This window comes from Xyrauchen texanus, chromosome 11 (assembly GCF_025860055.1).
Source record: "Xyrauchen texanus isolate HMW12.3.18 chromosome 11, RBS_HiC_50CHRs, whole genome shotgun sequence".
NCBI lineage: Eukaryota > Metazoa > Chordata > Actinopteri > Cypriniformes > Catostomidae > Xyrauchen > Xyrauchen texanus.
The window spans coordinates 18244875-18258537 of record NC_068286.1 but is presented as its reverse complement, the minus strand read 5'-3'; positions in this window follow the sequence as shown (position 1 = coordinate 18258537).

Here is a 13663-nt window from a genome sequence, read left to right as displayed (position 1 = left end):
CTTAGCCTTTGTTCCGCACGCTGAATTTGAGTTTAAGGTGTTCTGACTTTGTTTCGCCTGGCATCAAGAGAGATGTTACGGTGCCGCTGTGATGTTACTGTACTCTGGCTTTGTCATACTGTCAAAGATTACCGCTCTTTTATTGTCACCAAACCGCGTAACATACACACGCACACATCTTTGAAATAAAGTGTAGACTGCCGACTGCTTGTTTGTATTATTACTCTGTGATAGCGATGTGATAGGGCGATGGTTCAGATCTGTGAATGTCAGTGACAGCCCGGAGCTAGCTAAATTTAATCGGTGTCACGTAAATTAGCACTAACGTTGACGCTGACACTCGCCTCACATCAGATGCTGAAAACCAAATATTAAATACAGAGGCATCCTACCTTTCCATGCAATCCGATATAATCCATAGAAGATATAATCCATAGCAATGCACGTCATCTGCTGTATCCACAACAATCCATACGTGTTTGAGCCATGTTTCCTTCTTGCAGGTGTTCACGTCAGATTTTACAGCTGGTTATCGCTAACGTCCGTACAAAGTAGGCTAACCTATATAGTAAAAGTAATTCCAACTTTTTTTCGGTATACTCTGTCTATATTATCTCAGAATTAAAAAGTAGTAATCCAAGTCAAGTTCATTGACTGAGCATCTTGAGCAGTTTGGACTTCAAAGTTTAACCCTTTAACTGTCACCCCTCCCCCTTTTTTCGCATAGACATGAAAATCACTATCCAAACTTAAATGGTTGTATTTCAAGAATGCTTTGTCATATATATACCTATGGACAAGTTGTGTTCCAAATTTTAGGTTGATATCTCAAAAATTAGCTTTCAGTAAGATTTTATTTGGAGCAGTAAAAAACTTGGAATGAGCAGTCTCTAATCTCTAATGTATTGGTCTAATGTTTAATTAATTAGTACTCTATATCTTGCATTTAAATACATATACCTTTGTATTCAATTATAATTAAATTATCTTTATTGTGAAGATATGTATTGTATTTATTCATACTGTACATACTGTACTGCAAAGTAACTTATCTGTTATACTGTTTAACTGTGTTAGTGTTGCCGCACTATCCTGATCATTATAGCACTAAATAGGAACAACCAAAGGTCTTCTATATAATTTAAAACAAATACCATGATGACTAGACCTTGGTTAGGTGTTCTTATTATGGATGTAAGTATGGTGAACAGCAAGTAAATATTGATTATATGTCAGTTACGGCCTTTTGCCTTTGCATGACTCCTGATTTTTGGCACATGATACAAAGGCAGAGTACATTAACTGCCAAACAAGGGTCAAAGGTCAATTTTGAGCTCAAGATTTTTTGCATACAAACATTTCTTCTGTATAGCAACTAGTTGTGAAATTTTGGGAGTCCTACCTATAATACTTTTGTCTGGACAAAACAGAAACTTTAAAGTCATTTTTCTCAGTTTCACACTCTAGTGAATTAAGGTCTTTTGCTTTTGCAGGGCAGAGCTGCTCTTATTAATCAGTGGATTGAAGTGGAAACTAAAATGAGAGAGAAAGATAATTTTTCTGCTATTACAGGACACAAAACAGTGCAAGTTTATGGGGATGGCTTTACAGGAAAAGTGTGATGTTTTTTTCTTGGATAATTTAAATGATTCTTTAGATTCTCTTCTAGATTTACATCCCCTTAAATCCCCCTATCTATCAGTTACTTCCTGTCTATCTGTCCAATCCACTCTCACAGTGCCAAACAGTTCATGCTGTTTTAACTTTTGATTAATCCTCTTTCCTCTGGGATCAGTGGGTGATGCAATAATTCAGTGCCTGTATCTGCACTTTTGTGCAAGTATGCCAGAGAGCAATATCAACAAACAATACACTTTTTTGTCACCATTAAAATGCTCAACAGTTATTGCTCAACAATGCTCAAAAATGCTCAACAGGCTATACATGAAATATATCTGTACATCAGTGTGTTTTGATTCCAGAGACGTACAAACCATTCTCAAACAATTTCTAAACTTTCCATCATTCTTTCAATATTTTCACTGCAATAACTTTTGATTAATCCTTTTTACTCTGGGATCTGTGTGTGATGCAATAGCTCAGTGCCTGTGTCTGCTCTTTTGTACAAATATTCCAGAGACAAAAAAGCATTCCCATTCTGTCACTCACTCGATGTTGTGTCGATGTAAGTGGCACTAGGGGTCTCTCTTGAGAGATCCCTAGTGCCACTTTGCACTCTTGGCTCCTCAGTGCAAAACCTGAATGAACAGCCGTATTGCGCCCTCATTTATACCCGTATGTCCGGGGGAGGGGCATGCAAATTCGGTTCTCAAATTTTTCATTGGCCTATTCTCAAGTTCAGAGGCAACCGAGGCTCTCCAGACAGACCCCTAGTTTCAATACATTGACACAATGTCTCATTCCCTCCATCAGGGAATGGGGGTTACAACAGCAACCTATTTTTTTTTTTGTCACCATTAAAATGCTCAACAGTTAGGCTATACATCAAATCTGTACATCTGAAATCAACAGGGATTGCTGGGATTGCTTCCTGGAATGACAGATGTGTTGGGTAGTGTTGTAAAAAATGTGCAGGATGTTGTCTAATTTGGTCTCATTTTCCTGTTTTTAACTTCACAGCCCTAGTTCTCTCAGCAGCTCAGCTAAGATGTGTGACAGCAGAAGATTTGAGGAGACAAAAGGGGGATACGCAATAGCATCCACACATTTTCATGTTGCTCTAACTTAAAATGCTACAATTTTAGCCTGTAGTTGAGAGGCATTCATTTTTCACTATCCCATCAGCATTACAAAACAGGCTGCAACTTATTGCTAGATTTAAGGAAGCACTTGTAGGTGTCATGCTGATGTGAAGGATGAGATGAGAGAGAGTGTGGATCAAAACACAAAATATATTGATAATGTTGCTCAGAAAATGAAGAAGAGAGCAATGATAAAATGAAAGCACTGAGCAGAAGGGAAATGTAACAGCAGTTTGCTGTTATGTAAATAATATTTAATCACTAACAAGGCCGGGACTGGGTCAAGAGGCCTGGAAGGTTGCCACAAGGTAGGGACAGTGTCAAGGGGAGGAGCCACAGATTGTATGGGCTGAGCAGTAGGTGGAGCAGGGAATTGAATTCCAGGAGGATGATCCGGAGGAGGAGCGGGCGGAGCCACTGGAAGAGGAGTCTCTGGGAGAGCGGACGTGTCCGCTGGAGGCGGAGTCTCTTAGAGAGCAGACGTGACCACTGGAGGCGGAGTCTGTGTGAGAGCGGACATGACCGCTGGAGATGGAAACATGGAAGACTCTGAGGGTGGAGCCACTGTGGTCAGGAGTGCTGACAGTGACTGGGAAATGACATCTGTGGACGTGAGCACGGGCAGTGATAGGGGAACAACCTCAGTAGTCGTGGACTCAGTTAGTGATAGGGGAATGACCTCTGTGGCTTGGACACAGGCAGTGATAGGGGAACGGCCTCAATGGCCATGAACACTGGCAGTGACTGGGGAGTAGGAGTCCTTCTTCACCTCTTATGCTTCCAGACGTCCATGAGCACAGCTGTGGGAGACTTGGAAGGCAGAGCCATTGGAGGCTTGAAGGAAGTCTGGGGAGAAAGTGGTCTCCGCTGAAGGGAGCCCGGAGGCCACTGGAGCCATAGTTCTCTCCATTAGGGGTGGAGCGGGCATGAAATCTTGCTCTGGGTCAGGCAAGGCTTGCAACGCTGGCTTGGATGAAGCTTGTAATGCTGGCTCTGGAATGGATGAGGCTTCAAGAACTAGCTTGTTTGCCGTGGAAGGTGCGGCCGTTGGCTCGTGGGCCATGGCAGGTGCGGGCGTTTGCTTGTTGGTCATGGCAGGTGCTGGCGTTGGCTCTTTGGTCGTGGCAGGTGCGGGCGTTTGCTCATTGGTCATGGCAGGTGCGGGTGTTGGCTCCTTTGCCGTGGCAGGCCTGGAGGAAGGAGTCACGGAAGGCTCTGCAAGAGGGTTGGCTGCTGGAATAGAATGCAGAATACCAGCCATTACAATTTTAGTGATTAATTCACCAAGGGGCAGACTGTCGCAGTCCAAAGGGACCATCTCCCTCATCGGTTCATTCAGTCCTAACCAGAACATGGTCCGGAGGATACACTCTTCCTAGCCCACTTGAAAGGCCAAGCTCCAGAACCTCACATATTAGTTCTGCAATGAAGAAGGCTCTTGGGTGAGTTGCTCCAGTTGTACTGTTGGATCCATCTTTCAGGAATGGTTCTTCTGTCACACTGATGTGAAGGACGAGACAAGAGAGAGTGCTGATTTAAAAGCATAATATATTTATTATGTTTCTCAAAAGAAGATGAAGAAGAGAACAATGATGAAAACTAATGCACTGGGCAAAAGGGAAATCAAAAACACAACAGCATTTTGCTGGCTAAGTATGTAAATAACATTTAATCACTAACATTCACACAAGCGAACAAACCAACAAGAAACAACCAAGACTAAGTGAAAAAGACGGTATACACACAGATAAATAATGAGGGAACAGCTGTGGAAGATGGAGGGCAGGTGAGTGTAATCAACAAAGGTGCATCCTGGGAAATGATGTCCATGAATAAGGGGAAAACAAATGACAGTTTGTGACAGTAGGACACTCTCAATAGCAAACGTCTCAACAAAAACTTCAATGATTCAGGACTCTCTCAAATTTCAGGCCAAATTCCAACAGAGTTCACAAGAGGGGATGTGAGATACAGTTATAACACTTTTTATACTGCACTAATTCTGACCAGAATAAGCATGCCATTTTTTTCACATGAGATATCGTTATCTGTCTACCAACAAAATAAATGTGAAAAATCAACATACATTGGTTCCTTTTATTTTCACCATTAGTATGTGAAGACAAAGAGCACATTTGTTAAAATACAAATGTGCTGTACTCATGCTGGGTACTATTGTAACACTACCTAGGGACAGAGGTGGACAAAGTACACAACTACATTACTTGAGTGAAAGTACAGATACTACTGTTCATATATTACTCCATTACAAGTGAAAGTTGTAAAGACATATTTTTACTTAAGTAATAGTATAGAAGTGCTTGGTTTTAAATGTACAAACACGTGTATCCTCACTAAGTACCATGTGTCACTATTGCAAGTGACCCAGCAAAAAAAAAAAAAATGTTTGGATCATTTTGATAAAATCCCACTTAAAACTACTTAAACACACATTACTTCATTACTTTTAGACTCTTATTGTAAAAACACAAGAGAAATGTGGCATCAGTTGCTAAGACAGGATTGTTCAAAAGCCCTTTAAGGAGGGGTTTAGCAAAGGATCAGTTAGCGCTCTCACAAAACTTTGATAAGAACAGAGACTATTTAGAAGAGAAGGACTAACGTTCCAAAGATGACCAACAGTAGACTGACTTGCTAGAAAGTCTTTGATAAGACATAGCACATGGACATTGCGCATACCGCTGCACCTAGCGTGGTCATGGAAATTGAAGCATATTATGACAAGATGCAACAAAATTATGTGTAAACCTCTTTGATTCTATCAACTGCTTCACCTCTTAGTGTGAACATCAGTATTTGTAAAGTTTGATCCATTTCCTCACGTATGAAAGGTATTGAGTCCATTATTAATATTTAACAGGCCTAGTAAACTATTTTATTTCAGAGTGAAAATTAACAAGTTCTAGGACTTTGCTAAACACTTACAATATTGCAAAGTGAATCATAAATATCATATACAACATATGTCTCTGGAATATGAATTGCATATTGAGCTTGCTTAACATTCAAAAGGCAAATAGCATATTAATAGCCAATAGCCAATCGTGTGTAACATTGAGCGAGACAGCACGAGTCACTTCTCACAAAAGAGTCAGCATGATTTATTCTTCGCTGATGTTCGTTATGAAAATGATCAAGAACTTAAACACAATTACACAGCACAAGAGGATGTTATAAAAATATGATCAATAAAAACACATTAACACAACACAAATGATCACTATAAAATCATGATTAATTATTAGTTCTTACCATCTACGAGCTGAACTGTCAACATAAAACCTAAATTAAACATAACTCTTCTGCAGAGCTTGTGCGCACAACAGTAGCCAAGGGGTGGAGCTTAGCAAAGGGTTAATAACAGTGTTCTTCCGCAAGTAACTTGCAGTTCTATGCTTCTACCGCTAGAGCCAAAAGTTACATAGTGTAGCTTTAACTTATTGTGTTAGCTGGGTTAGCTAGTTAGCTACTAGGGTTGGTACAATATATAATATTTCGATATTTCACTTACCTAAAAATGTATTAACCATATTGACAAAAAACATCTCGGTTACTGACGTAACCTCTGTTCCCTGATGGAGGAGCACAGCCATCTCTGATTTTGAGAAAAGGCCAATGAGAACTGGCGTGTAGAACTCCCCCGGCCATACGGGTATAAAAGGAGTGACGCTGCAAATACACATCAGGTATCGCACTGAGGAGCCGAGCCAAAGACCCGGCGCTTTCAGCGGATGGTTCAGTATTGTGGCTAGTGGGAACACAACGTCTCGTTCCCTGTCTGTCACTCAGTCGACGTTGTGTCGCTGAGTTGACACTAGGGGTCCCATGGAAAACGCCACGGAGCTGAACCGAGTTACGCAGACAAGCGGTGCGAGAAGGGCAAACCTCTATGTGCCTCGTAGCCAGCACAGCAAGCCGTCACATAACTACCCCCAACACACTGGCAGACATGAAGCGGTCCCCTGCACCTAGGGGGAACAGCTAACTGCTCAGAAATATAAGGACTGACTAGCCCAGCCGGGGCCTTCTCTCTATTTTATCTCCCCTGTAAAAGGAACACAATCGTTCGGCTGGGGGCCAAATATAAATGGTCCAAGCTGGGGGGTGTCCCTCCAAAGAGGAGTACACCGCGGAGACCACACCCGGCCCTGAGAGGGGGGTTTAGGTGGTATACACACATGGTCTTACCGGCTAACAGCGGAAGTACATCGTGTGGAACGGTGCCGTGGTAGACCCTACCCAAAGGTGGGGGGGTTACTACAAACACGGCGACCCAGGGCAGAGGGCCCTCTGTCCAAGGAAGACGTGGTTTGCCGGTAGGGAAACCATTTTGCGGGATATACATCACACGGGGTTGCCGAAGGGGGCAACCAGCACATGTGGAGCACTTACCTCAGTACGGGGGCCTAGTGACGCCCGTACCGGGGCGGCAGTGAGCCTCTCCGAAGACTCGACGGCTGCTGGGCTAGGGAGGAAGAACGTCCAGGGTTCACACTTCCTGCGAACACAACTGGGAAAAAGAGCGCACGTCTTCACCTCAAGGGAGGGGAAAGGCGCTATGCACAAGCGATACACCCAGCCAGCTGACCCGAACTTGCCTGTTTGTGTCACCTGATAACACACAGGATGAAACTGGCTCAACTATGAGGTTATAGAACCTCGCAAAGGTGTTAGGTATTGCCCAAACCGCGGCTCTACATATGTCTGCTAGAGAGGCGCCATGGGACAACGCCCATGAAGCCGCAACGCCCCTGGTAGAATGGGCTCGTAGGCCAGCAGGGGGCAGCACATGCTGGCGTGGTATGCCATCGTGATGGCATCGACGACCCAGTGGGCGATCCTCTGTTTGGAGACAGCGCTTCCCTTCCGCTGTCCGCCAAAGCAAACAAAGAGCTGCTCGGAGCTTCTAAAGCTCTGCGTGCGGTCCAAGTAGATGCGAAGAGCACGCACCGGACACAGCAGCGTAAAGGTTGGGTCTGCCTCCTCCAGTGGCAGCGCTTGCAGGTTCACCACTTGATCCCTAAAGGGGGTCGTGGTAACCTTGGGCACATAGCCCGGTCGGGGTCTCAGGATGACATGAGAGTAAGCCAGACCGAACTCTAGGCACAGTTCGCTAACAGAGAACGCCTGCAGGTCCCCTACCCTCTTGATGGAGGTGAGCGCCGTCAGGAGGGCGGTCTTCAGAGAGAGCGCCTTTAGCTCTGCTGACTCAAGGGGCTCGAAGGGAGCTCCCCGAAGGCCCCGAAGGACCACGGAGAGGTCCCACGAGGGAACGAGGCACGGCCTGGGGGGGTTTAACCTCCTCGCGCCCCCTCAGGAACCTGATGATCAAATCGTGCTTCCCTAAATACTTACCTTCCACTGCATCGTGATGTGCCGATATAGCGGCTACATACACCTTCAAGGTGGAGGGGGACAGCCGTCCCTCCAACCTTTCCTGCAGAAAGGAAATCACTGATCCAACTGCGCATCTCTGGGGGTCTTCACCACGGGAAGAACACCACTGAGCAAACAGATGCCACTTCAGGCCGTAAAGACGCCTTGTTGAGGGGGCTCTCGCCTGAGTGATCGTGTCTACCACCGCGGGTGGTAGGCCACCTAAGTCTACCGCGTCCCGTCCAAAGGCCAGACATGGAGATCCCCATAAGTGCACCGCGACAGCTTGGTCCACCTGGGGAATCGCCGTGTATCCCCTTGCTGCCCGCCATCGAGGGTAGTGAGAGCGGAGGAGCTTACCGCTCCTGTGCGGGCAGTGAGAGGTGCCCACCACGAGCGCGTAAGCTCCTCATGCACCTCCGGGAAAAAGGAACGGGGCGGAGCAAGGCCGTCAGCGGCGCTACGGCTCCAGGAACCAATCGTCGAGCCGCGAGGGTTCCTGAGGGTGGGAGCTCAGCCGAGTCTTCAGCGTCAGACATGACAAACCCGCTCTCCGATGCAGCGATCGAGATCTCATCGTCGTCAGGCGCTCTGAAAGTGATCGCGGGTCCGCTATGAAGCGAACCGGCAACCGCGCCCCAGCACTCGGTTGGAGCATACGAGTGTGGCGGGGAGTGGGAGGTCCGTGGGGTTGTACCCGGCGGAGAGGCTCCCACTGAGGTCCCCATATCGCCCCCAGCGCTAGCCGACACCGCCTCATACCCGTAGGTAGAAGGACCGAGTCGGGGAGCGGCTGGGGTGCCTCGTGCTCTTACGAGTGCGAGGCGCGATCGCAACGTAGCCATGGGCATGCTCTCGCAGTGAGAGCATGAACCATCCACGAATGCTGACTCTGCGTGGGTAGCACCCAGACACAAGAGGCAGCAATCGTGGCCATCAGACGGGGAGAGAGAACGACCGCAACCAGGAAACACACACAAACGGAAAGACATCTTGAAAAAGACGCTTCACCGTTTGTGCCACTCTTTTAGAGAAATAAACAATTTTAATATTTTTTTCCAGGACCGTTGGAAAGTGCCGTAAAGCCAACAGCTTGCAGAGATGAATGACACAGCAGAGGAATTCAGCTCTATGACTGCTCTCTCGGCTCCGAAGAAGATATCTGATGTGTATTTGCAGCGTCACTCCTTTTATACCCGTATGTCCGGGGGAGTGGCATGCAAATTCCACACACCAATTCTCATTGGCCTTTTCTCAAAATCAGAGATGGCCGTGCTCCGCAGGAGCGACCCCTAGTGTCAACTCAGTGACACAACGTCGACTGAGTGACAGACAGGGAACTTGATATTTCAACAAACATCAAACATCATAATTTTTCTATTGCTTAATTTGACCCCTATACTGTACTTTTTTTACATGGTTTACACAGTTCACACAAGGTCCTTGAAGTGATTAAAGTTAGCTTTTAGAAATGTAAGTACTTCAGTACTTGGAAAACAGTCTTTTTGGTTGAAAAGTGCTTGAGATTAAAACAGAATGAGTTTGCGAGTCCGTGATGTGCTCATTTTTCTCTTTAAGTGACAGTGTCATATTTGCACTTGTTAAGGGAATATTTCAGGTTCAATACAAGTTGTTCAATCAACATCATTTGTGGCTAAATAATAATTACCACAAATATACATTTTTACACTGGCAATGACAAAGACAAACCCAAGTGCAAATTTATTCCAACGTGTATCCAAAAACCCTAACCATGAACATGAACATGAACATGAATAAACACAAAGATCTCCAAACAAGATAACAAGACGAAAACAAGACACATGATCATGAGGGAAACATGAAATCACATGACAAGGGAACCACATGACATGAAACAGGAACTAGAAATGTAAAATTAAAGACATGAAAAACATGAACCAACAAAATACACATGACATCCACCCTTTTCTTAAAAAAAGGCAAAATCTGCATACAGTGACGCACTTGCAATGGAAGTGAATGGGGGCAAAATACCTACTGTTTTAAAAGTATAGCCACAAGAAATATGATTTTAGTGTGATAAAATGTAAAGTTATGGCCAATTTTACAACTTCTTTGACATGATGATGACTCTAAAACTATATATTTCACATGAAATTGATGTGGGAAGTGATAAACATACTTTAACAGCGTCCCTGATATAAACTAATATAAATGTAAAATAGTCATTAATAATTTGACACTAATTTGGGCAAAGAGCACTAATTGCTTTTTATGACTTGAAACTTAAAGTTGTGGTGAAGGTTGAAGTCTTGACATGGGATTTGCCTGTCTTGGATTGGGACTTGACTTGAGACTTGAATGCATAGACTTAAGACTTACCTTGTTAACAATGAGACTTGTTAAACAATGACTTTGTCACACCTCTGCTATTGAAAAATGAAAACGTGAGCAACTGGAAAATGGCTAATAAGACTTGTTTTTTGTATGAGATCACTGATCGAGGAAGTATAGCCTGCCACGGAGCAGGTTAACTGCAAAGCACAGTATGTTACTGTGGCAATCAAGTAATTGAGGGTTAAAAATTACATTTTGTTATATAAATGAATGAGGCTTACAAATAAAATCAATTAATTAATGATAGGTGAGGCTATCGAATATATCTCATAAAATAAAATGTGTGATGAAAATAATTTCGAATTATTATGCGAGTATGCCTTGGTTGGTTAGTGGTTTAACCAATCAGAATGTTGTGCGATAGAGCCCGCCTACTTGCTGAGTCAGCAGATATGCAGACTGCACTAGATCGGAGAAGAAAGAAGGTGAAAAGAGATTAGCTAACACTTAGTGCTTAAGGAAAGAGAAATAATGGAGTAAACTTTGAAATTGCTTCAAAGCTCTTCAAGTTAGATGAAAGAGGAAGATATTGAGTGAATTCTGTTATTACTTTGTACCTGTGACAATTGATGGGTTGATCACACATCTGTATTGCTGAAAAGTGAATATCTGGATGTGGTGAGTTCATTTTATGTATGTATTTTGAGTTTAATGTTTAAATAAGAACATGATATTTCTTTTGTAATAGTTTATTTAATTTGTTATGTCCATATGTATGATTTATGTTGTATTTTGGAAGTTAATGTACAAATGAATCTCTGTGAGTACAGTTCTCACGTCGCATGATTTCTTTATGACCAATTCAAGCACTCAAATAGATATTTCACATAATATGTTAATTTCATCTCTACATCTACCACTATGAGTCTTGGGATTTTGTTAGTCAGTAGATAAACACATAGATCAGCAATTTAATCAAGAACATGACTGATTGATCTATTAGTTACTTTTTGCATCTAGTTTTTAGAGGTTCTGGTTTCACACGAATATAAATCTTTTTACTGAAATAAACAAAGATTGTATCTGTACATCAGTGGATGGGTGTTACACTTAAAGAATAAAATGCAATAAAGATGCGGGAGACAAGAGTGGTGGAAACACATTTATTGACCATTCTATATTCGAAAATATGAGCTAACTCCAAAATTCAGACAGCAACAACCACAAACTCTCTGCTCCAGCAGCGGGAATCTGCACGAGAGCGTCGGTGACCAAGATGACACAGCTCACGAACACCCGTCTCCCATCGCACAATCCAACCATGGAATAGATTACAGGTGAAACAAAATTAGAATATCGTGCAAAAGTTCATTAATTTCAGTAATTCAACTTAAAATGTGAAACTAATATATTATATAGACTCATTACAAGCAAAGTAAGATATTTCAAGCCTTTATTTGATATAATTTTGATGACTATGGCTTACAGCTTATGAAAACCCCAAATTCAGAATCTCAGAAAATTAGAATATTGTGAAAAGGTTCAGTATTGTAGGCTCAAAGTGTCACACTCTAATCAGCTAAACACCTGCAAAGGGTTCCTGAGCCTTTAAATGGTCTCTCAGTCTGGTTCAGTTGAATTCACAATCATGGGGAAGACTGCTGACCTGACAGTTGTGCAGAAAACCATCATTGACACCCTCCACAAGGAGGGAAAGCCTCAAAAGGTAATTGCAAAAGAAGTTGGATGTTCTCAAAGTGCTGTATCAAAGCACATTAATAGAAATTTAAGTGGAAGGGAAAAGTGTGGAAGAAAAAGGTGCACAAGCAGCAGGGATGACCGTAGCCTGGAGAGGATTGTCAGGAAAAGGCCATTCAAATGTGTGGGGGAGCTTCACAATGAGTGGACTGAGGCTGGAGTTACTGCATCAAGAGCCACCACACACAGACGGGTCCTGGACATGTGCTTCAAATGTCAAACGTCTTACCTGGGCTAAAGAAAAAAAGAACTGGTCTGTTGCTCAGTGGTCCAAAGTCCTCTTTTCTGATGAGAGCAAATTTTGCATCTCATTTGGAAACCAAGGTCCCAGAGTCTGGAGGAAGAATGGAGAGGCACACAATCCAAGATGCTTGAAGTCCAGTGTGAAGTTTCCACAGTCTGTGTCATCGGCTGGTGTTGGTCCACTATGCTTTATTAAGTCCAGAGTCAACGCAGCCGTCTACCGGGACATTTTAGAGCAATTCATGCTTCCTTCAGCAGACAAGCTTTATGGAGATGCTGACTTCATTTTCCAGCAGGACTTGGCACCTGCCCACACTGCCAAAAGTACCAAAACCTGGTTCAATGACCATGGTATTACTGTGCTTGATTGGCCAGCAAACTCGCCTGACCTGAACCCCATAGAGAATCTATGGGGCATTGCCAAGAGAAAGATGAGAGACATGAGACCAAACAATGCAGAAGAGCTGAAGGCCTCTATTGAAGCATCTTGGTCTTCCATAACACCTCAGCAGTGCCACAGGCTGATAGCATCCATGCCACGCTGCATTGAGGCAGTAATTAATGCAAAAGGGGCCCAAACCAAGTACTGAGTACATATGCATGATTATACTTTTCAGAGGGCCGACATTTCTGTATTTAAAATCCTTTTTTTAAAATGATTTCATGTAATATTCTAATTTTCTAAGATTCTGCATTTGGGGTTTTCATAAGCTGTAAGCCATAATCATCAAAATTATATCAAATAAAGGCTTGAAATATCTTACTTTGCTTGTAATGAGTCTATATAATATATTAGTTTCACCTTTTAAGTTGAATTACTGAAATTAATGAACTTTTGCACGATATTCTAATTTTTCGAGTTTCACCTGTATATAGGAAACACACTGCTTGCCGGTGCTCTCATTAACAATCAGCTAACCTGGTTAACCCACACCTAGGAGTGATTAAGAGAGAGATAAGGACAAAACACATGCTCTACATACACACAAACAATGAATTCACATGAATCCCCTAGGAGGAGTATTCAAAATTTAGGGCCTGCGATTTTCCAAAAATGCACATTCAATCCAAAATAGCAGACTTCCTGTGGGGTGGAGCGAATAACTATAATTTTGAAAGTTGTCCGGCTTGATGAGTACAAAATATATAGCAAGTTTGGTGACTGTAGAAGAAACTGACCCCAC